Consider the following 27,593-nt stretch of genomic DNA (forward strand, 5'->3'; position numbering starts at 1 on the left):
GGTCTAAAGATAATTTTAATAATCTTTTAGCTGTGCTACAAGCTCTAGTTATTTTATTGCATTGTGAGGGAATGAAAAGCTGTGATGGTAACATTTTTGCTAGTTATTTTTTTGTGATTTAACATTGGCTCTAAAATAGCTACTCCCAGTAATAATTTCCTTGTGTTCTGTATTGCACAGTCATATAAGAAAATGACCGAGTATCACTGCAGCTGTGTATTTTGTTTCTGTCTATACAAGATTTATCAAGATGTGTAGAAATGGAGAGGATGCAGAGCTACACATAAAATATAGTTAATTCTACTCTATAAATAAAGATGGAAGAAGTTTTTCCTTTTGAAAAATCAAAATTTACTTTTGACTACTACAGCATGGAGTAGTTCTTGGTTCCTAGAGCTGAAAGCCACACAGAGTTACTCTGCTCTCCTTTTAAACTCCAGATGTCTACCTTTCTTTCATGACTTCTCATAGCAAGCCGGGTGCTGACTTACAACAATTAATAACACGACCCAGGATGAAAATCAGCTGAGAAGGGCAGCAAATCTGTTCTGAACTCCTTGTATCAATTGCTTGTCCACAGGCCATGCATAGATTTATGCAATAAATTCAGTCACTGTACTATGCTGGATTCTGTTAAACTCTCAGTGCTCTGGGGCAGAAGTTGTAGCTTTTCCCTGCCAGGTAGGTGTTTACGAGTCTGGTAGCACCAGAAGCGTTTCTGGAGCCCACAAACATAATTTAGCTGCAGTAATGTGAAATTACTGAGTCTGTGTGGTGCCGACATGTGTTACATGCAATTGTAAAAAGGAGAAAAGTTTAACAGCTTAGCCACAAAGGAATGTTTATATCTGATTACACTAACTGCTAATTTAATGGTAGTTAATCAGTGGCATGTAATACAAGCCAAGCAGCCCAATGGATTTATTGATGAATGGCTTTTAAAGTTGTTAGAAAACTGGTGCATTTGTTACATTAAACAAGAAAGTAAAGAGCCCAATGAAACAGTAGCACATTAGCTAAGGGCAAATTTCTGCTTCAGTTACTACGGTTCAAATCCCAGGTTACTCCAAATTCACATTGAACCAGAAAGCCAGCATACGAGCTGCAGGCCCAATCCTGCACAACACAGAAGAAATTCCTTGAGGGTGATATCAGGAGGTGCCACCTCACTGGGACACACTCTGAACTTTCAGGCAAAACCAGGAACCATCCTGGAACTTGTGTTTTTTTCTTTACCTAAATTCAGCCATTTAAAGAGAGAGGAACACACAACACCGGGGCCTACAACTTGAGGTTTAAATACCTGAGTGGGATTTTTATTCTGCCTGGTATAGGTGTTTCTGTGCCCTTGCACACCAGCTACAGGTCTGTAAGCTGCAAGGAACATGTTTCCTTCCTGCTGAAGTCAGCAGGCACTGAGAATAGACGCAGCACTAGCAGCTGCACAGAAACATCATCTCACAATGTGTGAGACTGTGTACACGTGGGTTGAGGGGGGCCAATTTAGGGGAAAGAAAAAGAAAGGTACGGCTGCCTTATCCCCTCTGGCAAGTATTGATTTGCCTGGATGCACACCTCACCTCCCCAAATCTGACCCACACAGCTGCCACGTACCACACAGCTTGTTTTTCTTAGAATGAAATATGAGTGAAGAGAGTCAGCAAAGCAGAGCTGGAAGCAGATCCCCACAGAGTGCATCCATGCCTGAGATTAAAAAGCTAAGCAATAGCTTTTAAAGAAGATCAGGCTGAACCTTTTCACTCACGGGGGCTTCTCTGAGTGGCTGCTGCTCTCTGCTCCACCCCCCCAGAGCACTACAGCATCCTGCCTCAGCCTCCTGACCCTTAGGCCAGCTGTAATTATTGGGAGTTTTTAGTCCTGACTTGGCTGGGAAGAGGCCAGCTGCCAAGTGAGAGGCATCTGTAAAGGAGTAAAAAGTTTAAAATTATGTCAGTTATTTATTAATGTGAGACAGTTTACTGAATGCTGCCAAAATTTAAGAGCTTCTGTTTCTCTGAGAGCTTCAGTTCCTTCTTGTGTAACTGTCAGGAGTGCATCCAACATTGCCTATTTCATGAATAATTTTCTTTTATAGTTTAACTGCTAGATTTCAAAGGCAGGCAAAGAAAAAAATAAATAGAAAAAAAAAAACTAAAAAGAAAAAAAAATAAATAACATTTGGGCAGACCTGGAAATGAGATGCCTCATGACCCAATGTTGCAACTATGGGGTATTCAAGAAAGGTTCAAGTGAAACATAAAACCTAGCCAAAACTTTGATATCATGTTAAATTCACCCCAATGATATTATTGCAGGGAAAACAGAATAACTAGCATGGCAGTAATTCCTTGTTCAGAATTAAGTGTGAGCCAACCCTTAGAGGAGGCAGTTCGTTAAACCACCTCTCAGCTTGATGGCAAGCACGGGGAGCCCCAGTAGGCCTCCAGTTCCTGGTGAAAATAGTATCAGCTATGCTGAACCAGTTGCTCTATTAATAAAATCTGTCATTAACATTATGATTAATTTGATCCTGCATGACACACATATCGAAATGCACATCTGGAAGTGGCAAACAAGATACAGGAGACAAAAGGGCATTACATCTGTCAGGCATGGAAACATTGCCATACAGTTTCCAAATGACACTCCCGTGGTAGCAGAGTCAGGACAAAAAATAGTTGATGGGGTCCATTAGTAAGAATGACTTGCAAATGCATCATGAACTGTGACCAAGCTCATTTGCTACTAACTTATCCAGCAGCCCCAGCCAGGCTGGTGCATGCAGGCACACGGGCACTCACTAGAGCCTGAGAGGTAGGATGAGATTCCTCTGCCCTTACTTCAATCATTGAAAAGTCAGATACCTAATACAAACTATTAATTTGTGCTCCCTCTGCCTATAGATGAGGAGAGATTATTCACTGCCAAGGGTAGCATCTGCCTCAGATGATTTTTATCCATTTCTGTGTTGAATTGGAGAAAAAAAAAATAAAATAAAAACACGAGATACCTGTTCTCTACACCAGCTCTTAAGGGAGCATAGTTGACTAGCTTCAGCTAGCTTAGCTGACCAGCAGTAGGTGCAATAGTTCTCTTTTGGGTGAGTATTGCTCAACCCCTATGTCCTTTCCCTCTGCGCTCCTTACTAGGGCCACAGCTGGGTAAGCACATGCAGCTGAGGCCCAGGACTGAAAGAAAGTCAAAATTCATTTGGAATTAAGAGTTAAACACATAGAACTGATGAGGTGAGTGAAAGATATATAGAACTAAAAATTTAAGTATCAAGACTGCATTTTCCAGAAACAGTAAGAGATTTCCAATTTCCCAGAATCACTTAGAAGAGAAACACTGAAGTGTAGGTGTCTCTCCATTTACCTAGGCATCTGGAGCCAGCTACACCCTGAGTTAAATACACCGCAAATCTTTATTTGCAGCTGAAATAGACTAGTTAAGTGCTTACCAACATCCCCTGTAGATGGAGACAAACATCAGCTTGGACTGCACGCTTTCTTCACCCTTCCCCATCATTTACCATTCACGATGTGCCAGGCTAATTCCCCATGCTGTGTATTTTTGAACATACCATTAAAAAGTTATGGTGCCGGTCATTTCTCATGCAAGAGGGAATACTCCACACATAGGAGGGTTTGTTGCTTGTTTATTTCCAGAGCTGAGTTTTTATTTCTTTCCAGCTCTGCACATATAAAAGAGCAGCAGTGGTAGACACAGACCATGCTGTGGAATTTGTTGCTGGTCTGGTATAAACAGCCCATCCTGTGTATTGACCTAATGTAAACAGCCAGTAGCCTGTATAAACAACCAGCAGTTGAGCTCAGGCTAAACGAAGCCCCAAAGTATGTTTGGGCAGCAAGAAATCAAACATCAATACATGTATTTCCATCTTGTAAACTGTTGTTTCTCAGCTTGCCAGAAAACATTTCGCAAATTTCTTGGAAGCCTGCGTGTCAAGTAGTTTGCAGTTTCCCTGAAGAGTAGGGTGCCAGGGGGACATTGCCAGTGCCTCACAGCCTTGTGCACTCAGCTGAGCATCTCCCAGAAATCAGGCTGCTGGAAGGAGGAAGAACCCAGAGGCAGGGGCTGAAGGAGCCTTGGTAAGGGAGGATGGCACAGGCTCAGCACCAACATCCTAAAGAGGGTTCTGTGAGTTTCAGGTCTTCTCACTAGAAAAAACTGAACTGATTTGCCAGAAGGCATTTACATTTATTATTATCCATAGAGTCATCATCTTTAAAGAACTGGAGTGTTCTGAGAAGCTGTCTAATTTGTTAGAAGACTAACAAATAGCTTTAGGGTCTAACAAATAGGGGCAGGAGTCTGAGAAAACAGCAGTCTCTGAAATGCATTTTTTCCTTATTTTGTGAGGCAGCTCTCCGATTCAAAATCCCCGTCATTCTTAAAGAAATGTACTAAACAGCCTTTAAAAATTCAGTTCATAGGTCAAGATTAATCTTTACTGCAGATTTGACTACTTAGCTATTTTGCTGTCTTACTCAGAGGCAAGTTCTGAGCTGGAATTAAATGGAAATGGGGAAAGAGGTGAGGGGTGCAAAGGGCAAACTTTTAGAAGAGAGGACTAGGAGGAAGACCCTCACATAGCTATACTTGGTAACACTAAGGAAGAAAATAAATAGTTATTTTGGGTGGCTGGGAGAAATTACAGAAAGAAAACAAACTTTTTATCTTGAAATACTCCATCTGACTTCAGCCCACCTTGGCAGATAGCTGTTTGCTCTCTAGGAGAAAGGAACCAGATGGTTCTCATATTTCTAATGACCACATAGCTATATGACAAACACCATCACAAGGTTAGCAGTAACTGCTGGAAGCTCCATTGGTGGGTGTGGGAACAAATGATTAAAAGAATGTTTCCCTCTTCCCCTCTCCATTTCTCCCCCCTTTCATTCTCTTTTTTTGGTCTTTTCTTTTTTCCCCCCAAGTCAGGCTGGGATGGGAAACACCCTCCCAACAGGGGATACACATCAAACACACATGCTGTATCTTTACCCCGGTAGAGTGGATGGAAGACTCCGGTCTGGTGTCATTTTAGCACTTTTCACTACCATTGAATTCATCGCAAGGATACAGAGATAGTCCACAGAGAAGCAGTGTAGTGGAACTGTGCCTCTTGCAAGACACTTGAGTTTTCACAGACATAAGAGTGAAAATTTTGCAGATTTCAGCCTGAGGTGAACCCTACTGGGGTGTAATGCATTATGTTTCTGTACTGCTGAACCATGTAATGAATCCCAGGGTCAGCGCTAATGCAAAACTAGTGGTGATGTGCTAAATGGTTTAACCACTCATAAAATGGTGGCTAACCACCTGTCCAGTTATTATTGGGCAGAGGAAATTTAACTGTAGTAAAGTTACACTATACTGAATTACAACTTTACTTAAAAGTGGCTAGCTATACTAAACAAAAGAACGAAGTTAAAATAGTTAATTAAAATAATTATGTTACAAGTAAAGGCTCAGAGAAAGTAGACTGAAGTCTTCCCCTTATTTCCTGAAGGAAACAAGTTCTCATTCAAGAAAGGGTGTCCACAGTAAAAATGACACTTCACACTATTTTAAAGCTGCCTTGAACTCTACTTAACTATTCACAGGAGGAGATCAGAGTAAGCGGAGTAAATATTAAGAATTCCGTTACCCTCAGGGCTGTCCAGATACCTGCACACTTCAACTGTACTTGGGGTAGTAATTGTATTTTCAATACACATAAAAAGTATTTTTTTAAAAAAGGCAAAACACAAGATGTTGCCTCAGATTGCTGTGCAATCTGAGAGGAATGATCTGGTGGCTTTCAGAAATGGAAACCCATGACCATCCCACTTCAGTTACATTTTCCTACAATGATAAAAGAACGCACTGTTAAAATAAGCTTACTTGAATATTAAACAACTGGGGGAGAGGTAAGAAAGAATGATGTCTTAGTAAATATGAATCCTCACAGGAAGGGTAGTTGCTGCCACAATGTGTCTCAGAAATAATAAGGTAAATTTGAATCTTTAGGACAGAATGAAAGTTAAGATACCCACCATACGTAATAGTACTATTTCTATCTAGCACTCCCCATACCAGCACCTAGTAAGTACATTCCCCAAGGTATACAAAAGAGAAACCTGCATTTGTTTATGAGACCCTGGTTTCCTGGATCACTTTAGATAACTAAGTTACTCTTGTGTTGTAAGAATCATCAGATACTAAACTGCAAGGTCATTAATAGAAATTCACTTAATTTCATTGCTCAACACTTTACCGTGGTGTCTCTTAAACCAGAGATCAGGATCCCCAACAGACTCAAACATACCCAAAATTACAGTTCATGTAGCATTATAGTTTTGTATAAAAACTAGCTATTGTTAAGATCATTTATTACCATAAAATTTAAAATGGAAAAAAAAATAAAAATATTTGAACTCTTACTGGCAGCAGCTCAGTTCACTTCTGTAAACACCTACGCTAACCAATGAGCAACCACACTGCTCTAACTGCTAGCAAAGCCTAACCTTTCAAGTGCAGTGAGTATATAAATGCAGATCTATTAATTACAGCTGCTTCCTGTTTCCTCTACATTAAAAGATATCTAAAAATAGCAAGCTCCCAGCAGACTAATAATAAGGGTCACCTGAGAAGAGGTACACTCCAAATAGGTCACACTTGCAAAAAAAAAATTAAAAACAGCAGCAACAACAAAACTATGAACAAAATCTGAATCCCTGAATGCTTTTTCTAGTCAATCTAATAAAATAATAAATATTTTCTAGTATTAAATAGTCCTTCAAGGAGTTCTTTTTCAAAGATAAGAAATCTCAACTAAGACACACACCCATACCAACATCATTCTTGAGAGGGATGCAAGCAAATGACATTTCACCCTTCTCCTTCTATGGGGCACAGAGGCCAGTGTCACCTCTACCCATGTTGTCCTCCCTTGCAGGACAAAGCACTGTTCTCTGCACCTATGGTAGGGGTGAGCTGCTCCAGTGCCAGCTAGGTCAGGATCTTGGGCACCAACCTCTCTGACCAGACTGGTACCACAACTAATTACCCCTAAGTATAGCAGAAGTGCTAAAAACTGCTTCTATTGGAGCAAAATATCACAGTGCAAAATATCACAGGGCAAGAGTTTGACCCCAGATATCTTAACAGCACAAGCATGGCCATCTGGGTCCCTGACCATGGGAATAAGCTAGCACAAGCAAGAAATTACCGTGTATAAAGATAATTTTGAAATTTGTTGCTTCTAAGTTGGTGAGCTTTTTTACTTGGTTTACTAAATCCCAATGCTCACCTCAAGGTCAGTAATTTGGCATTACCAGAGGTGCCAAAGCTTCTATCAAAATGAGCTGCTGGCTGTGATGGTGGTAGCTTTTGAGTGTCCTCAGGATCTTACCACTCACACACCATCATATCTGTCCTTATTAATACCCACTGTTTTCATAAATTCACAAACAAAAAATATTGCAGTGTTTAAGGAATGCTTCCCATCAGCAGCACAGGGGGGTTGGAGGTTTCCTTCTCCATTTTTAGGAATCAGCTTTGTGTTACCATGATTCCGACAGCTTTAGAGTGATGGACATACAACAAAATGTAATTTAGAAGGATAAGATAAGTGGTGTGAGATCAGGAATAACTGAAACTGAAGTTCCAGTTTCACTAGAAAAGCAAAACTTTTATAATTAAACTCCTTTCAGTATGATGGATGTTTTTGATTTGCATAGACAGCTCTATGAGCATACATCTGGGTAATACCAAACTACTGTCCAGGAAACATGTCAGATGCTTTAGATTAGGGATTATATTTTTAGTCTTTCCTTAGGTCCCTTGTTATACATATCATTTTGCAGCAGTTGATTTGCCAGTTGCCATAAAACCTGTTTAAATATTCTGCGTGTCTAACAATATCACCAAAGGAAAGCTGAGCACTGAAAACCACACTGGCCCAGCATGAACTTTTTCCTCTGGAGAGCTAGCAAATGCTGCTCTCATGGTAGCAGCACCTTGCCCTGCTGTGGACTTTACAGAACTGTTGTATTTCTAACAGTTCAGATGGTTCAGATCTAGTCATGTATGCATCATTTCAGAGGTTTAAATGACAGATCCAAATCTCGAAACTCTATACTGAACATGATGCTTATCATATGGCAAAGGAATAGAGACTATGTTTATTATTAATAGCAGCCCATATAAATACAAGTCAAGTACAGTCAGAGATGCTGCTCCCCACCCAGCATTTCTGTAGATTACATTTGCCTGCTGCTTTTTACATTACCATTATTCATAGCCCTCTGTTTTGTTCCACTATGAATGATGGACAGAAATGGACAATGCACGACAATCTGGAGTGTGGATTTTAAAACACATGGGAAGAATAGAAATGATATATGTGCGGACATTCCCTCAGAGGGTCTCAGCTCTAACACCACAAAAGAGGGACTCTGAGCAGTGAGTTCTTTCTGGTAAGAAGGCTGAGCGAAGCAGAAATTAGAGTTTACACTCTTGGAGACTCGGCAGATTTTCACTTGGCAGACACGTGGGGCATTAATGCAAGTCTGGCCAATGTTATCTGCCTAGCTGTGTCTTCCACCTTCACTGAAAGGAAATAAAGACATATTTTGATCCAAAGATATACATGCACATGTCTTTATACATACACATACATACATTTAACCCATTGTTTTCCTTGTGGATAAAATACTGGTTTTTAAGCTTAAGCTTGACCCCTTTTACTAGGCACTCTACTTCATCCTTTGAGGAGCCCAGTTTCCTCTGAAATATTTTTTGTTCAAAGGACATCACCTGAATTTATACACATTTATGTCTCTAAATATGTATGTCTCATTATTTTTTGTTCTCTCTACATATATATGTATATACACACACACATATATTTAAATGGTCTTAAGTACTTACTGTTAGTTCTTTAGCTGATATGCACCACCAGCACAAGAAGTGGAAATGAATTCTCAGTAAAAATGAAAATCAGACTTTTAAGTATGTAGCTACAAATTCAATTCATCTTGCTGAATTTTGTTTTTATAGGACTCCTATCACCTAATGATGATATATCTGAATAGATATAATGCTTTGAGATAATAAGGCTAAGCTACCACAGTGAGGAATGCAGTATAAAACTAGATGGGCATTAAAAATAGAATGGGTTATTGGTGTGTGTGTCTTCATTAGTCTCTTTTGAGAATAACCTTTAAGTGGTCAGTGTGTTCCTATGATATTAATACAGAATGCCTAAAAACATTTAATATTCTGTTACCTATAGGAATGGTGATTCTGATGGATAAACATTTTGGGCAAAACACATAAACTGGATTTTGTTGAGCTAGCAAGATGCATCCAAAAAAGAGGATGCTTTGGGAGACAGGCTCAATGAAGATTTCGTACCTTAAAATTCCTTTTATTTATAGCCTGTGATTTGATTATACTGCTGGATACCAATTATTCCAGAAACTAACAAGCTGTGTAATTTCCCATAAAGGAATAATCTGATGTAAAATATGTCAGTAAAGGAACCACTATAATTTGGGGGAATGTGCTGTGTTTGTTTTGTTGTTGCTGTTTCATAAAATAAACAAAAGGAAACAATTTTAAAGCAGTATTTTGAAATTACATATAATTAATAATTAACTATGCAAAGCCTCTCAGCATGAGATAGACTCTCTAAGGAATGGTAGCTTGAGGAGGAAAAATCCTCTGAGTTAAACAGAGAGGGAATTACATCCAGCAAATGTTGTGGCCCAGACTCCAAGGACTCTCCCAGGAAGAGTGGGATGCCATGTAAAAATGCATTCTGTCTTCTCCCATGACCTTTTAAGCAGCAGGTCTCCAACAGCTGCAGTTCCTTCCTTTCTCTGAAAAGGAGCTACCATCTTCTCTACATGACAGACCCAGACTGGAATCCATCTGTTTGCGGCAAGACATGCTTTTGCTGTGCCCAAGGTGAAATAAGGTACATCTGGGACTACTTTTCTCCAAAATTCCTCCCCCCATAGGCAGCTCTGCACCTGCTGCCTGGCACTGTGGCATACGTACTGCGAAAGGTTCCTGCACCCCAGTCCACCAGCACTGGAAGCAGATCACTCAACATTGGTTCAGAATACCTTACCATGTATTTAGACATTTTTAAGGTAGTAAATTGCATCCATTATTGCTGTAGAGAAAAATCACCAGCTTTCTTCTCTGGATAACTTATGGGAAGGGGGTTGAGCCAAAGATGCTCAGATGAACAGAATGCCCAGAGTACAGAGAAGATAATTTTTCCCTTTCAAATGGTACAGACCAAAATATTCTCTCAAACACCTCATTATTCCTATTAAGGTAGTATTTTGATTTGAAACATCTGTGGGTTCTTGAGGCCTGAGTGAACCTGACATTCTCAACCTTTGGCAACTGTATTACGCATGGCATGCATTTCTGCATACATGTGCCTTAAGGGAAAGGTAGGGAAGGAGTGGAAGTATTCTGGTAAAGCAGGATCACTCTACAAACTGCTTCTGGGTGTAGGGTAGCAGCGATGTTCTAGTCCACGGTCCACAGCAAATTTGAGGAATACAAGCTATACCTCCAAAAGGATAGCCATAGAGATCATTTCTGCCTTTTCAGCAGAAAGGGGCTACTGCCTTCCTTTACCATTGCCAAATGACAGGTCCACGTTTAAACCCACCTGGCTACTGAAAAGAAAAAAAAAAAAAAAAAAAAAAAAAAAAAAAAAGATTCTTTCATTTCTTTCCCAAACATAGCAGGCATATTATATTATCATTGTTTTCCAAGATAACAAAGATTTTAGCTGCAACCAGGAAAAAAAAGAATAACATGGGGAAAAAGAAAAAAAGAAAGAAAAAAAAAAAAAAGAAAAATGAAAAAAGACTTCTTACATAGCTATAATTTAAAGCCCTGCAAAATGCTGGCATTTCTGAATAACTAACTAGACTTGTCTCTGGTTAGCATAAAGGCATGCCTACTGCAAAGTCTTTGTATAGAAATCCTTGAGGAGGAAAAGATATATTCTCAGCAAAATAAAATGTTGTCAGCTGTTTAAGCCTTAGCGGGAACTGAAAATGTCAAGCTTATACCTGTTAGGCATCATTTAAATTGAAATATGGACCTTCTTCAGTCTTCAAAGTAATGCACTTCAGGTGATAATGATGGATTAACGTTGAGAGAAAATGACCTAGCAGCCTGTTAGTTACTTTTTTGAATTGAGTGGGAGCACACCAAATTTTTCATCGATCTGCCAATTGGAGACAGCTGAGAAATGACGACTGTGCTTACTACAGGGTTCATACATAAATATTCACTGATGAGCACATTAAAATATGGGAAAGCAGAGGAACAGTTTGTTCAAATTCTGCTGCGTTTAGACTCATGTTCAAACAGCTATATATTTCTAAACAGTGAGGGCTTACAAGTTCAAAGAGCTGCCCCCTTCACAGTCAAGTTTCTTATAAGTTCCTTACAACATCACACAAATGCATTTTACGAGGCAACTCTGTTACTCACAAGATTAATTCAGTGCCCTTTAAACTGTGGGAGTTGTATTCAAATGTGGTTTAGATTAAAGTGATTTAGCATTATTCCAACATCCAACAACATGAATGTATGTTTTCAATGGATGATTCTGAAATCAGCTGTTCTGCATTGTTAAGCCCCTTACAACAAGCTATTTGGATTTCTGGCTGTTCAGCACCCCAAAGGGACAGATTAATCTCTGAACTCTGTGGCTGACTCCTATTTCGATTTTTCAAGCGTCTGCTGTTCATCTGGGCAGTGCTCAGACAAATAGGACAATTTATAGGAATCAATAACAAGCAATCCCAGACGGTGAATTGGAGATAACTCTCAGCCTAGGCGGATGCAGACAATAGCTGCACCCTTTGCTTCATAAAAACCTTGGCTGAGATTGCTGGGCTTGGTTGCTACCTTGCAGTGCTACTCCCATCAAGGTAATCCTCTGTAAGCAAGGAAGAGGCATCTGGAGTACTGAGGATGCGCAGCCTCAGTTAAGTGGTGAGGATTTTGCCCAAAATACAGCACATGCCACACAGCCCACAGCAATGCTATGAAGAGCACATTTTCTTGGGAATGTAGCACCAAGTTCATGAATGCACACTGTGATACTCCCCAGCAGCAGCAAGGACAGAAACACAACAGGAAAGCCCTTCATAATGTCATTAGTCATAAGTAATAAAGTAGGAACAAAAGGGGTTTTCTTTCTGAAGGGAAAAGTTAGCTTTTCCACTTCAGAGACCAGAGAGAGATGACTTCTGTTACCGAAAGCACTGAAACGGGCAGGAAATGGAGCTCCGTGGATCACTCAGGCATGAAGGCTGTGAATCTGAAATCTCTTCCATAGAGAGAAAGAGATGAGAAAAAAGCACAGGAAAATAAATGTAATTCAATAACTGCTTAGAAGAGAAAATCTTTGCCTCTCCTCATCAGTGAAACAGTAATAGCAGGTGCATGAAAAGTAAATCCACCACACAAATGTGAAGAAGATAGACTTTATTTGGAGCAAAATATGAGAAGGAGCTGTTTAGATTATTAGAAAACAAATACACCAATCTGTTGATAAATCACTAGTTTGAATTTAAGTTGGTTGTTGTTTGGAGGAGTCCAGTTACCTACTATCATCTTCCAGCACTGCACAAATCAATCTTGAGGAGTCCTGCCAGTATTCACAGTCCTCTGGGTGCCTCTGTTCATCTTCCTGAGGGCTCTGAAAATTAAAGGAAAAGATAAATCAATAAAAAAAAAAATAGCTAGGAATTCCACAGTGGCTACAATATTTCAAAAAAAAACCACTGTGGTTACAGGACAAATAACCAGTTATTCTTTTTTGAATACCTATTAGCACAGATAACATTAAAAGTGTCTAGCAATAAATATTTGGATAATGAGAGTAAGGGGTTCCCACTGGGTAAGAGACGGCACTACTCTTTTTTTCCATCTGGTGATTCTCTTGGTGTGTATCATAGGTTTGCAGACACCAAGATGGGTGCAGGGCTGCAGCAGCCAAGCAAAGGTGCTGGTGCTCTAATGGAGCACACAGTGAGGTTCAGAGGAAAGGTACCCAGTCCACAGAGGCACATGGGGATATGCTGCATGATACACAGCAAGGGCTCTCTGTGTAGACACAGTTTGGCCTTTTCATGCTCTGGTTAATAATTAATGGCAAACAAGCTTCTAGTGAACAACACAGACTGAATAGAAAATAAAAGCAAGCTGTAATGTAACAAATATGATTTATTATTAGAGGGGGATGTTTTTTGTATTCTGTACTTTATTGCTATTTCCCCCAAATACTACTTTTTCTGTGTAATGAATGATATCAAATCAAGCTAAGAAAAGTACTCAAACCATGTACAAGGTTCCCAAGATCTCTTCAATCTTGGAGACTATTGAGCTCCATCTGTGGACCTGTGGCTCAAGCATGGCTCTCTTTGGTTACCAGCTGCCATACCTGCGGTGTCAGTGCCATCCTCGGTGCCTGACCTCAGCATAGCTCAGATGAATGCAGCTGTGAAAACTGGCAGAACTAGGCCAGCCTGTCTGTAGTACAGGAGTTTCTGTCCTCTGTGCACAAAGAACACCACAGCATTCTCCAGGGAGTGCAAGGCAGCCTGATGCTTCATGGTTTCAGAGAAGGGGGTGGAGATGAGGGAGGTAATAGTGCAAGGCAGCCATATCAGATATGGGCTTTTCCAGGCAGGCATGCCATGTATACCACAACCAGTCTCCCACCACAAAGAGGATCCTGCAAGTTGTCTGTCACTAAATTGCCACCTGTGACTCCACACTTTCCTGGGAACATTGGCGGCACTTTAGTTACTTTTTCCATCCATGGATCTAAAAGATCAAAATATTAAGTCACGTCCATTCAGACGTTTGCCATCTAACCTCTCCCAGCACTATGGATTAGTTGTTAGTTCAGCTCTGCACTCAGAGTCCCACCTGCCTTCCTCAAAGAGATGGGCTGGTGGAAGGACAGGGAGAGACAAAGGAAACAACCACAGAGCTACATTAAAAACTGTGAATGTGAATGAAAGGCAACAGCCCAGCTGAATGCTAAAGACAACAAAGGTAATGCAGAGCAGAGCTGAGCATCTCAGAGGGGAGTGAGAGCCACAGACAGCCCATGGTTCTGTCCCCACCATGTCCATCCTCAGCTCTTGAGGCAAAACTGCCCCGTAGATGTCAGCACACTTCTTCAGGACTTGCCTGTGATGGTCCCAAGGGCCAGGCAAGGAGAGGAGCTGAGCTCCAACTGTGACCGAAACATTAGTTTCTCCAGGAATAGCAGTGGGAATCAAGACTACAGCTCTTCTCTCCTATCAAGAATTTTCTTCACATTTGATACAGTGACTTAACTCTGCTCTCATACTTTCACTCCCACCACAGGCACCAGACGAAAGCTTCTGAGGCTGATCAGATGTTGAACTTTCTCAGCAGATATCCCCGGAAGAGCATAGGACAGTAATTTTGATATGCTGGAAAAAGTCACAGTCTTGAACAGTGATAAAACATGCTTTGTTGGCTGGGCTTGTGTTTGCATTTTTGTTCACATTTCTTACCATGGCTTCACCCTCACCCCGGGTCACTTTGCTAGTGGATGCAACAGCAGGAGAATTTCTGTAGACCACTGAGCTGTTCACAGCTGGCGCCTTATCATATTGGTGCTTTTCCCACTTTTCTCACTGCTATCTTTAATGTAGCTTATGTATACCACTGGGTACCTTCAGAATATTGGGCTCCAGCTAGTTTTGTAACTCCCATGTTTTTAACTCTCTGGCTTCTTTATGAAACTACCACTTTTGAAAACCTTTGATCCAAAATAAATGTGAAATATGTCCAGCAGAAATGTTGCCCTGAACCAATAAGTAAAACCTGTGCAGTAAGGACAGTCTTGCTCTTTCCTTTTGTGTGGATATCCCTGTGAGATTCAAGCAGGCGTAAGCTAGAATAGCCTTAAAGCAGCTGTAATATACACCTAGGAGAAGATAGGTCTAAGGGTTAGCTTAGGAAGAGAGAAATTTCAGGACTATCATAGTTATTGTTTACTCACCACTTCTGGCCCTACACAAAGCACAGATCATATGGAACTAAGAGTGAAAGCCAGAAAATTTAATATAGCTTTAAATTATGACTAGCAAGGAACACACATCAGAAGTCTGGCAATTACTTCAGTTTACATAATCTCCTCAAAATCCAGCTGCTTAGCAGAATTATCCAAAGTAAACTACCATTGGCATTCCTATTTTTTTCTTAATAAAAATATATTATTTTTTTTTAATAACTAAAAACAATCCCAGTACACCAACTTTGTGCCTAATTGGACATACCTGTTTCTTTTTACCCAAGCAAAACTTCTTCAGCGAGAGGCTTGCCTTGGACACATTCACAAGTATTGTGTGAATTTCTGTGATACGTTTTAACTTACATCATTATGCCATCTGTTAAAAGATGGACATTTGTCCCATACCTAAGACATGTCAAAACCCAGTGCAATAAAATGATCAATATACACTATCCAACAGAAGACACACAAAAGAGGAAGAGAAATACACAGAGTAAACAAAATTAGTTGAAGGCTAGTGCATCCAAAAACAATGAGACAAGACTTTGATTCATGTTATTTCCACAGACAGCTTCAAATTGGCTTAGGTTAGCATGTGTCTGAGTCCTGGGCTGACAAGAGGCTGGTGAACCTTGGAAGACCCAGGACTTCTTTTGGCTTTGAATTTCAGTTTGGAAGTGAAACCTGATGCTGGGCAAGTTTCACCTGGTTTCAGGTTTCACTGGCAAAGGGGGAAACAGATGAGTAAATCCAGGTAGCTGTCAGAAGGCAATTACAGCAAGACATGGGTTGTGAATCGTGCCGGCATGGGGAGCACGTTGCTATTGCAAATTGGAAAGCATCTCAGGCCAGGAGCTTCTGTTTTCCCTGCGTGTACGAAGCAGCTTCATCTAATAGAGATGCACAGAAGCTGGTCCCAACAAAGTGTTGTTGATGGTCTTCGGCCAAACTCCTGTCTGTATGTGACCTGTCTAAGCTATGGGGAAACAAACCTGCAATGTACCAGAAGGCACAGCCAGACTCTGCAGATTTTCCCACAAATATAGTCTGCCCCGCAGCCCCCTTCCCAAAAAGCTATGGGATGCTAAAGTATTTGTACGATAGTAAGACAAATGCACAACAGCTGGAATGTGAGACCTGGCACCAGAGGGCTTTTGCCAACAAGCCAAGGAAAAGTGTGCAAAGCAAGCGGGAATGAAATTACATGCCTCGTCCTTCTGCACCAAGTAAGAGCACAAGAGCGACTAACCCGGAGTGATAGATCAGTAATTCATCATTGTAAGGGAAGCAGTTTACAAAGAGCACACAATCCTTGAAAGATGTGTAACACATTGATTGAATTCCCTGTATAATATTTTACCAGTAAGAAAAGCCCAGAAGAGATTTAATTATAAACCCCGCAAAAAATCATTAAGCATTACGGCTGCTTCATTCCACCCTTTCCCATTGCTGATTTTTATCAGCAGATTAAAATGCTTCCAGCTGAAAGACTAATTAGCTGATTCCATGTTTTCTGCCTGTCCTGATCACAGGAAAAGTCTGCAGTCCGAGGGAAGCACAGCTCTAAGTGACTGGAAGGATTGCTGCCTATGCTGTGTGGTTCACAATAACAGAGAAGGTACTGGCCTGGCTCTGTCACACTCGTGCACTTACAGGCTGCAGTGTCTGTCCCCTGGCTGATAGTGCTACTTTGTCACCAGTGTCCCTCCTCCCTGTCACACACACATATGCTCTGCATGCGCAGACTCTCCACAGAAGAATTTAGTGGTAAACTTGCAAAAGATCACAAGAAATTATGTACGTAGCAGGGTACACTGCAGCTGCTCAGAGAGCAAAACTGTGCTTATGACTACAGCACTGCAGACATAGGATCATGTCTTAGGGTCCCCTTCTGCACCTGAAAATTTTCCTACCAGCTTTTATTAGGCCCTTTTATGTTTTCCAACCATTCTCCAAGTCTGATCATGTGAAAATCTTGGTCACTGAAAGTTTCACAGAAAAAAATGGAAAAATTGCAGGTGAGGATCCCTTGCAGAGATCTCTGAGATAAAACACACACCAGTATGACAAAAATAATACTCACATAAACTGTAATATAAACGAAGAGGAAGGAACAACCCAAAATCTGGTTGAGAGGTTGAGAAAAGGAAATGGCAGTCTTGTCACTGGCTTTAGTGGGGGCAGAATTATGTCCATGGCCCCATCCAGCTCTGCAGGAAACAGTAAAAATCTTCTCATTCCAGAGCTGCAGTGCCTGGATAAACAGACCATATTGATTTCTTACTGGAACAATGTAATACTTGCCATCTTGTAATGCCCAACAAATAGGCAACTTTCCCTACACATAGCCAACATTACACTGCCGTGTCTTTCATGAAATGAACTCTGAATTAAAAATCCTCAGATTTAGATACAGAGATGACAGGGATAGATATTTTCCTACTCCCTTCAGTACCCCCAGTAAAGCATCTACATATTTATCAAAAAAGAAAAAAAAGAAAAGAAAAAAAAAAAAAGCTAGAAACATCTAATTGTATAACAATTCAGAAAATCACACATTGAAAAAACTATTTTCTGGCAGACATAACAATATACATATTTTTTGGACTAGCGTTTAGTTGTCTGTGTATTTGTATATATTTATACATACACATATCAGGCCAAAACATTTACAAATAAATGTTTTAAAATAATCAACCTGGTTTTAATTTTGAGGAATATTTTGTTTCATTTTTCCTCTGGCTTCTTTTTCTCTTTCTTTCTTTCTTTCTTTCTTTCTTTCTTTCTTTCTTTCTTTCTCTTTCTTTTTTTCTTTCTTTATTTCTTTATTTCTTTATTTCTTTATTTCTCTTTTTTCCCTCTTTCTTTCTTTCCCTTTCTTCCTTTCTCTCCTTTTGGAGCAGTTGCATTTAGAGCACAGCACATCATCTTTAATAGAAAATAGGAAAGTTCCACAAAGGAACACTCTGGACTAAGTCATAGAACTTTTGACTTAAATTAAGCCCTGGTGCTGCACATATTTTATTTTGTGTTCTGTGTGCAGCAGTGGGTCTGCTGAATGTGTAAAGTTAAGTATGTATTTTCATAGTTTAAAATTAACAAAGCCAGATCCCTAGCATATATGGCATAGCATTCATTGAAACAAGACCGATATTGCACCAGTTTGGAACATGGCCCAAATCAATTATATGTAACCTGTCTAAACACGTATATGTAATATATATATACACACACACATGCATTTTATACATATATAAAATAGAAGCTGGAAAAATATTGATAAAATTATTTGATACATCTGGTCATTTCTGAGTTTTTTTTCAAACTATGCTGTTCAAAGTAGAACCCAAAGCCAGCATTCAAACAAAAAAAACACACCCTGAATGTCCCTCACTTAACAGATTTCTGACACATGTTCTGTTCAAGTAAATAATTTGTGTGAAAATTTTGCAATATAAATTTTTGGATGAGTTGAACTTTCCTTTATGTACGTAGAAGAAGCATAGCTTCCCCCCACTCTCTTCCCAACATTTTACAGTGAGAGAATTATATAATGGCATTTGGCAATAGAGCTCTGGTGACTGGATGCACTTCAGTGGTTGTCATAGCCATAGAGTATCTCATACAACCATACTGCTGGGGGATTGGATCACAATTTACTTGAGAGTATAGCACAGAGGGAGCAAGTGCATACCCGGGTACAGTGCTCCCAAGAACCCCAGCCTAAACATCACCGACGTGTTGGCTGGGATGGGCTCCAAAATAAGTCTGACATACCCCAAACACAGCTGAGGCACTAACAGTGCTATATTCACCAGGAAAATATTACTACTGAAATAGGTTTTATTTATTTATTTATTTATATATTTAAATCCTTTAAAAAGGAACAGAATAACATTTAGAAACTATCAGTTCTATATTTTGCACCAAACCTAAACTTTTCTTGCACTCTACTACAAGATGTCATCATGACTGCAGCATGGTGTGTAACGAGAAAGCAGTTCCAAGCTGCCAACAGAGATGATCTAAAATAAGCAGCACACTGTAAATCCACAAATAGAAAAATTAGGGCTTGCATTTAACATTTTTTCCCTGAACAAATCTTAAAACTAGGCTGAAATTACCTTTATCAGTATTGAAGCTCCATTCCCTTTATGATTCTGGTTGTGAAACTCTGATCTAAACAAGTCAATGGGTTCAGAGGGAAGAGCTAGGATCTCTTCCTGCACTTAGCCATGGCTGTGTGAAGGCACACATTTCTAGCATGCAAGCAAAAACCACGTAAAAATTGAAGACTTTGAAACACCCTATTCATATGTATATCCTAATCGGTAGAGAGGCCACACAAGAGTCTCTGATTTCAAAATCTGATTACAAGTCAGACCCTTATATTTTGCCAGTTTTACACACCGTCTGACCAAAAAGCATTTCACAGTGGCACTGGCTTTCAAAGCTCTCCACTGAGAGCAGTCACTGAGGTTTCATAGTCACCAGTCACATATAAGCCACTTTTGGAAGTGGGATGTAAGAATTTTGGAAAACAAAATATCTTTTAGCTTTTGGGTGCTATCTATGTTGACTGTTTCAGATAAAAATTTAGTGAATATAGGAGCCTTTACAAGGATAGGAGATTAAAATTTCTCTTTCTCTGGAACAGTGCTTATTCCAGTCACTTAGCACTACTTCCCATGAAAGTCATTCTACTGGCTTCAGGGGACAATTTTTACAGCTCAATACAAGAACGAATCCTGCATTAGCTCAAGATAAAATGTGATCCCTACTCTTTAACTCCCACAAATGTAATGCATGGCAGAGTAATGCATGCTAGAAAAGGTGGCGGTGTCTTATAGTCAGACCTTAATGTGAGCTATTTTCTGGGAACTGTGTTTAAATTCAAGATAAAAGAGGTTGTTGATAATGAAAGCTCTTTTCTTTTGTACATAATAAAAGAGAGAAAGGTTACAAATTTGGTGGCTTCCAGCTAAGCAGCCCTTTTATACCTTTTCAGCTTTAAGACTACAGCCCTGCAAAGACGAAGAACATGTTTGACTTTTTTAATTACTCTGACTCCAATGTGGTTACTTACCATATCTAAATGTTAATCAAATAAATAAGTCTCTGCCTGGTTAAGATTAATTCCCACATACATGTTGTGTGGGACACACATTATAGTTTATTTTATGAAAACCAATTGCTATCTTAATTTCCTGATTTATTTTTTAAGAATATTGACAGCTGTTCCATTCAATAAGTGTAGAAGTGCATCATGAGTAAGAATTTATTCTCAGATGTCAGATTTTAGCCCTGCTAACACCAACAAAGTTACTTGCATACCATGGTGTAAGACAGGGAAGAATCAGATGTAGGGTCATTTAATTCTCTCTTATTTAAAGTTTGATTCATCTTTATGAGCACTAAAGAACAAAGTGCCATTGCCCGTAGTCATGGAGAAATTAAACATTAAAAATGAAGTTTTAGCCTAGAGGTCTTCCGAACTGCATTTTCTGCTGGGTACAATGTACTTTGTTAATGTTATTGTTGCATACATAAAAATAATATATATTATTTTGTTTCCTCTGAGTTTTTTCAAAAAAAAGATTTTGGTGACAAAGCTCTGCTTTAACATTCGTGTTTCATTTTGATGTTCATGTTCTTCGGCTGCTTGTGTTCACCCTACCATTCACTGGGCTATTTTTACCCTCCAAAATCGGATGGCACGTCAGCAGCTATTCCCCCTCCAGAAGCTGTCAGAAGCCTGGTTTTGAAATACCACAAGCAGAAAGCCTGACAACTCCAGGGAAGATAAAAAACAAAAGCACAAGAGATGCAAGGCGACGTCCCACTGACTTCCTCATCTGTCTGTCAGACAGCAGCCCTGGCACTCCTGAGCCGGGCCACCCACCTCTGCCAGGAAAGCCGTGCTAAATGGGGCCACCTCCAACAGGGAGACTGTCACTGGCTCAGTGTGGAGTTGACCCATGGCGACAAAGGGAGGAGGAGAGCCAATAAATCACATGTCAAGCAGGGACGGCTCTCAGCAGGGCTTTCGAAGGAGCTCTCGGTGGGCGCTGCAAGATAAGAAAGGGCTTGTGGCAATCCTAAGTGCTGTGTGTCTGTGTGTGTGCACCCGCTGCCAGGAGGGAAACACAGGTTTCAAAGACTAGAATGCAAAGCAGGCAGCAATTCTTCTTGGGAACAGCAAGGGGAAATGTTTTAAGGCCTACGAAGGCTGGAGGCTTAATAAGACCTGCCTCTCCAGCTCTGGACAGGAGCTGAGATCCAACAGAGGAGCCCAGGTCAGCATGTGATGGATTACAGTAAAGTAGGTTAGCTCATGAGCTCCGGAGAGCACTCAGACTACTGCAGGCATGAAATCCTGCTCCAGAGAGAAGCCTTTTGGCTGGTGCCCACCTCCAAACCACTCTCCCATGGAGGACCATAAACCCAAGAACTTTTAAGCCAGAGATTTGACTTGGTCCCATTGTCTTCACATTGCCTGACGTTCACGTGAAAGGTTTTATCTTGGCCAAAATTGTTGGATCAAACTCTTGACAGCCAAAGTGCCTAATTTTTACAGATGCAGACTTAAAATATGATACACATGGGAATCCATAGGGATAATATATTCCTGATGAGAGTGTTAATATTTGTAAACAACAACACAAGCTTATGAAGCAATCCTGAAAAAAAAAGATGCTTGAGATGCTTCCTTAGAACAGGAAGAGGTTAGGAGGGCTGACAGGCAGAAAGAAAACAGCTCCTGAAAACTTTCAGCAGAAATTATATAAGTAAACAACACTTTGAATTTCTGGGGTTTTGTCAAAAAGTTATTTATTTGGGTTTTGTTTGGGGCAACAAGAAAACCCACATCTTCAGCTTTTGCTTTTTTATTTCATGGAAACCTTTTAAAAATTATATGCATGCATTTCTCATAAGAAAGAATTCAAGAGAGAACTGTGTCCATCTCTAGGGAGTATCAAGGCGACTTAAGTTTCATGTCCTTATTGCATATTGAAAAAGAAAAAGTGCCTAATGTAATAAGTAAGCCCTGATTTTTGCAGGCAATCTTTTCCTTGCCAAGTTTCACACTGGAACAAACTGCAGATCCCCCATATATTTGCTTCTTGTGAATTTTTGCCAAATTAGAAGATACAGTTTGCTTGCAAGTACCACCTGCTGATTTTGTGGAAAACAGGGAAAACTCAAGTTTGACAAGCAGAAAATTCTGCTTTTTACAAACAAAACAGAAAATACTTCTCCAGCATCATCACATCCCAAGCCAATATAATTTGCTAAGAGTTAGAGCATTTTTCTTTTAAATGAAAACACTCTTGGGCTGTTTCCACAGAAACCACATGCGAATGTTTGACAACTTTTGTCTCATACTTTCAGACAGAAGTCAGGAAGAAAGTTGTGCTTTTCCTTTAATTACTTTAATGTGATACAGGAATTAGCATTAAAAAAAGGCACAATTCACTAATATTTTTCTTATTAAACACTTGTAAATAGCCAATGGTAATAGTTTTTTTTTTTTTAATTTAGTAAAAGGTTTATCTTTTTCCTTCATTTAAATATATTTTGTTCAAATTTGGTTTAAATCTAGTGAGCACTTTCATTTCTAGCACTCTAAAGTGGCTTCCATAGTTCCCTGTAAACTTTCCTGTGTACAGGCACTAGCTTTTGAAAGAAGAGCTACAGAGTCTCAGTCTAACATGCTAATTGCTTCTGCTACTTGTAATTTATTTTCTTTCTGATGTCCACATAAAATAAATTACTTGTAATGGCAACAAAAACAGCTATCAAATATATGGCACTGTCCCACTCAGCATTGTTAAAGCCTCATTTTAACAACACGAGCACAGATCCTGTTGGTCTCACCTGCTCAGCTATTAGTTTCAATTTGTCTCCCAGCGCTTGCCAACACGCTGGGGCGTGTGAGCAGTCCCAGAAGACCTCTTTGGAAAATCTCACCACATTCCCACACCTCTGACAATATTTCACTATACCTCAGGGTAATTCTAAACAATCTTTGCATTGTCCAATGCCATCTGTTCAGCATTTCGAAGCATAACTGCTCAGTATTCGCATCGCATGCATGGTAACCAGTTTGTTATACCATACCATTCGTTTTTGTCATACCCTTTCCTTCCAGTTCATTCCTTTTTCATCGCCAGCCAGCGCTGCGTATCGTACAGACGCACAGCATGAGAGCGAGGAGGCTGAAGCAGTGGTGGGAGCATCATGTTGCTCTGTGTTATTGCCAGGAGCAGCATATTCTCGGCTCCCTACCTAGGGGGACCGGCCCACATCGCTGCTAGGAGAGCTGGCGGGTGTCGTGTGACAAATCCCTGCGTAGCAAACCCAGATTACCATGGTCAGTAACAGGATAGTCTGCTTGCTTGAGAGGAAGCAGGCACTGAATCAAAACCAGGTAAGATGGTGCCATTGTAAAGGGCTGACCACTGCCATCCCCATGGCCAGTTGCACCCTGGCATCTCACCCCACGACAAGGGAGCACGTCCAGCCAGGAGCTATTTACATCCCCGTGGGGCTGGCAATGCACGGGGATGGAAATCCCCTCTTGGCTCCACTGACAGCTGGCTGCTCGTCTCTAGCCCTGCACTTAATCTGGGTAAATAAATTACATCAGGATTCCTCGCTTGTAAAACAAGGATGGCGCATAGCCTTATTTGGGAAGTATTTTGGAGCTGATAGTGAGGATATTATAGAAATGCTAAAAACATCGCTATTGCACTTTTGCTGCTTGAATTGGGCTAATATTTTTAACTAAAGTATTTTGCTCAAAACCTCCTAGCTTTTAGGCTCCTCAATAGATAACGTCAGTGACTCCTTCCCCTAATATTTAATGTCTTCAAGTACTTGCTGGTGTGTGTCCTAAATCAGTGCATTTCCAATACCTGAGAAATTAATAAAAAGTTTTCATACTAATTTGAGATCAAAAGCCCACTGGAAGAGATGGGAGTCTGTCTTTGGTCATGCTTGAATTCAAGAAGGGCTAAGTATTAATTAAAAATAATAATTTTGAATAATTGTGTGTTGTTTATTCAGTTCTGGAACAAATCATAAAATAATTGAAAGGCCTACTGAATCTGCCTGACCATCATCCTGAACTGAGATTTTTGAAATCTTGGCCATGTCTCAAATAAGCATTTTCTTTTTTTCCTCTTTACCTTCCCAAAACACTGTTCATTCACCTAAAGCCTGCCCATCACTATTTTTGCAAATGAGCACATGTGGTGACATCCATCTCCAGTAACCGTTGACCTCAGGAAGTTAAGAAAACAAACGGTTTCAAAACCATACTGTGAAATATGGCTGCTGAGATCGCCAACACATTCCTCTCATTTTTCATTGGCCTCTCCCGTAGCTGTCACAGGACAAATCATGGGGCAGGAAATGCCAGCTCTGGCTCTATATGAAAAAGTCAGGTTAGACTTAAGTCTGCAGCTAGACTTTTTCCATTAAAACCTGATGGAAGCACTATAAGGTAGAACATCTTGGGCACACCCCAATGCCCATTTTCAGAGATACTGGATTTGGAGCCAAGGCTCCCAAAAGGCACGTTGGGAAGCAGTTGTCCCCTGCGGGTCCCAGCTGCCCCTCTGCAGTGTGCCCAGGGAAACAGCTGGGAAATGCCAGCTTTGACTCCTTATGACTCTGTGCTCGAGTACCCAGAAGGGAAATTTTATTTTACTTTTTTTTCTGCATTGGTGAGGTTGTCTTTTATATACAACTGTTCCCATGCAGCTGAGTTTCACTGGAATTATTCATCCAAGATACTGAGGAGAAAAAGTTTGTCTGCTCTTTCCCACTCTGAAAGTCTCACTGCTTGCAGAGGCCAGTAAAGGTGGAAGGGATTTATTTTTATTTTTTCCAGAGGGAGGACTAGGACTCAGGAGCATCTTCCTCCCATTTACCTAGCAGCTTACTTTGCAGCCAGCAAGACACACGAGCAGCTCAATCCCTGCCCTGCAGTACCAGGCACAAAGCCAGGCGCTGGTGGGGACCAGGTTTGGAGCCATGCTAATCTGTGAGCAAGGAGCTAGAGGAGCACTATGCCTGCCTGCACCAGGAAGGACTGGTGGTCCTGCAGAGGGGTTTAATGGCTTTGGCTAAGTAGTGCTTAATAAGAGCTACTTAGCTTCCCTGCTAGTAAACAGAGATAGCTCTGCTCAGGTGACTCCCTGTACCTGGTAAGTGGAGGCTTAATTGAGTCCTTACCGGAGAAGCCTTTTTTTTTTTTTTTTTTTTTTGTGGGGAGGAATATCCACCGGGAATCAAATTAGGTTTGTTGTTTAAATTTCATTAATCTGAACAAACAATGGTGATGTTATTACACGACTCCCAGAGGAAATAACAAGAAAGCAAGGCAGGATGGATCAGAGCCAGTCCCTGAGGAAGGTGAAATACCTCACACCTAACAGGGGGCAAGTTAGTAGGCAGAAAGGTTCCTAAGTTGCATTCTTAACTCAACTCATAGCCTCGGTGGAAGTCCTGAAAGGTAAGCAGGTGTTCAGATCCATCTGAGGACATTAGTCTTTCCAAAGTCAGACTTTGCCTTGCACAGAGCTGGTGAGTGTCCTGTATCCAGCAATGTCTGCTGTTAAAACTGCCATGCCAACTATGCTTACAAGCAAAAGAGCTAAAAACAACATTATCGACATTTTAAAACATCTAATCTGAATAATGCTGATTCTAATCAAAATGTCATGCTTCTTGAAAATACTTCTTACCATTGTTTTGAGTTGGAGAATTAATTTGACTGGCATTAGGCTGATCAGGTTAATCAGGTATCTTCCAGTACTATTCATATTCAGACTTATGAGATATGAAATGCACAAATGTGTATAATTCTGCACAACCCCCTTGGAAATAAAACATATGTATTAGCCAACAACATGTTTTAATAATTAGAGGACAGCAGCCAAGGAATAGCAATAGTGGTATTCAGAATGTATCAGAACAAGTTTATCTTTCCCTTTTTCCTCTCTTATTTCTGTTGCTGTCATCTTGTCTTTTAGGAGGGAGAGGAAACACTTCTGAACCTCTAACCTCTGGTGTCTGAGGGAAGCCATCTCCATCTTCCAAACTGTGCTTCACCCTCCCCAGGTGGGAATGAGGATTCCTACAGAACATAGCAAAATTAGTTCAGGGAGGTTCGGGCCTGTTCTGCAGGTTTGTGCAACTCCTCTTTTAGAGGCTGCTCAGAAACAGGCTAGAGAAAAGCCAAAGGATACAAAAATGTTGAATCAGTCTTAAAAATTCAGGACATCAGCCTCAAAATATATCACGACGTCTCTAAAAAACAAACCAAAGCAACAATCCCTTCCAATTCTTTCATTCACCTTCTGGTTGCTGAAGAACTTGTATTCATATGGTATATTTAAGATTTTCTCCTTTAGGGCTAGATGTGCTTAAGAAGAAAAAGGAACCAAAATGACCCTGGTTGTTGTCACTAAAATCCACAGTCTCTAATTTATTATTCAACGACGACCCAAAAATGTGTACCTTTTATTGTGTGCATCCATCTAATAGTGTGTAATGAAGTTTCTTTCGGGCCACTACATTAGTCTCAAAACCGGTAACTTTCACAGCCTGCTAATTGCACCCTTTCCAGGATGATAGTTATAATTCAGACTTTTTTCTTCTCTCATTGGTTTTAGCCCAAGACACAGTGGTTCCCTACATGTTCACCTTCCTCCTGTTTCACTACCTACCTTTCTCTCATGGAACTGGCAGCCTCCAGAGTCTCTGCCAGCAATGCTCGTTCATTGTCCGGCTCCTTTGTCCCACAGGTCTGGTCCTGCATTATGTCCAATAGTCAAGATTTGACTCACATGCCTTGATCACAACCCTATTGAATCTTTGGAAATATTACTGTAAATATCAGGAGGTATTGGCTGCAAAAAACATGTGATTGGTTGAAGAGAGAATGTCAGCATCTTTTACTTATTTACTTTTTAAGTGGACTAATGGACAGCATATTGGCACATCAATGGAAGAAACATGAATTCTTCTGTCCCTCTTTCTGCTATAAAGCTAGAAACAAAGTGCCTCATCTCTGCATACCTCTGTATGCCCCTCCAGTCCTTTATTTATTTTCTTGTATTGCAAGCTCCCTCACAGCATTCATTACCTTACTCTCTGATTTTACTATGTTAAGACATCATGAAATCATTTGGGGTTAGATTTCTGGACATTGCTCCATATTGTGACACAAACAATGAGAACTGAAATTGAAAGAAGATACATCTTTTCTTCACATTTCTGAGTGGGAGAAGCTGTTAACTAAAGACAGTTCAAACAGCATGAGCCTGAAGGAAACCCTTATTTACTGCAATACCAATACACTTCTAATCCAGCTTTCCCTGAAAAACACTGCACAGCATAACACAGAGCCTTCATGTAACAAACAGTTACAAAAAAAAAAAAAAAAAAAAAAAAAAAAAAAAAAAAAAAA

The 27,593-nt window shown here is 40.3% G+C and overlaps 2 long non-coding RNA genes across 5 annotated transcripts in view; both read right to left on the reverse strand.

The window, feature by feature from the left end:
- Window positions 1–27,593, reverse strand: part of LOC118163834 — a 157,895-nt gene that overhangs the window by 14,254 nt on the left and 116,048 nt on the right. For both annotated transcript variants that reach the window (XR_004749210.1, XR_004749209.1), the window contains one exon: window positions 12,660–12,754. This is a non-coding gene — a long non-coding RNA (uncharacterized LOC118163834). The remainder of the gene's footprint in view (window positions 1–12,659; window positions 12,755–27,593) is intronic.
- On the reverse strand, window positions 3,639–6,464 carry LOC118163835. Of its 3 annotated transcripts, none has more exons than XR_004749212.1 (3): window positions 6,448–6,464; window positions 4,695–4,754; window positions 3,639–4,181 (listed from the first exon to the last, which is right to left on the reverse strand). It is a non-coding gene; the product is annotated as an uncharacterized LOC118163835 (long non-coding RNA). The 3 variants fall into 3 exon arrangements; XR_004749213.1 differs by having other exon boundaries at window positions 4,695–4,802; XR_004749211.1 differs by lacking the exon at window positions 4,695–4,754.

The sequence above is a fragment of the Oxyura jamaicensis genome, chromosome 3, assembly GCF_011077185.1.
Source record: "Oxyura jamaicensis isolate SHBP4307 breed ruddy duck chromosome 3, BPBGC_Ojam_1.0, whole genome shotgun sequence".
Taxonomy (NCBI): domain Eukaryota; kingdom Metazoa; phylum Chordata; class Aves; order Anseriformes; family Anatidae; genus Oxyura; species Oxyura jamaicensis.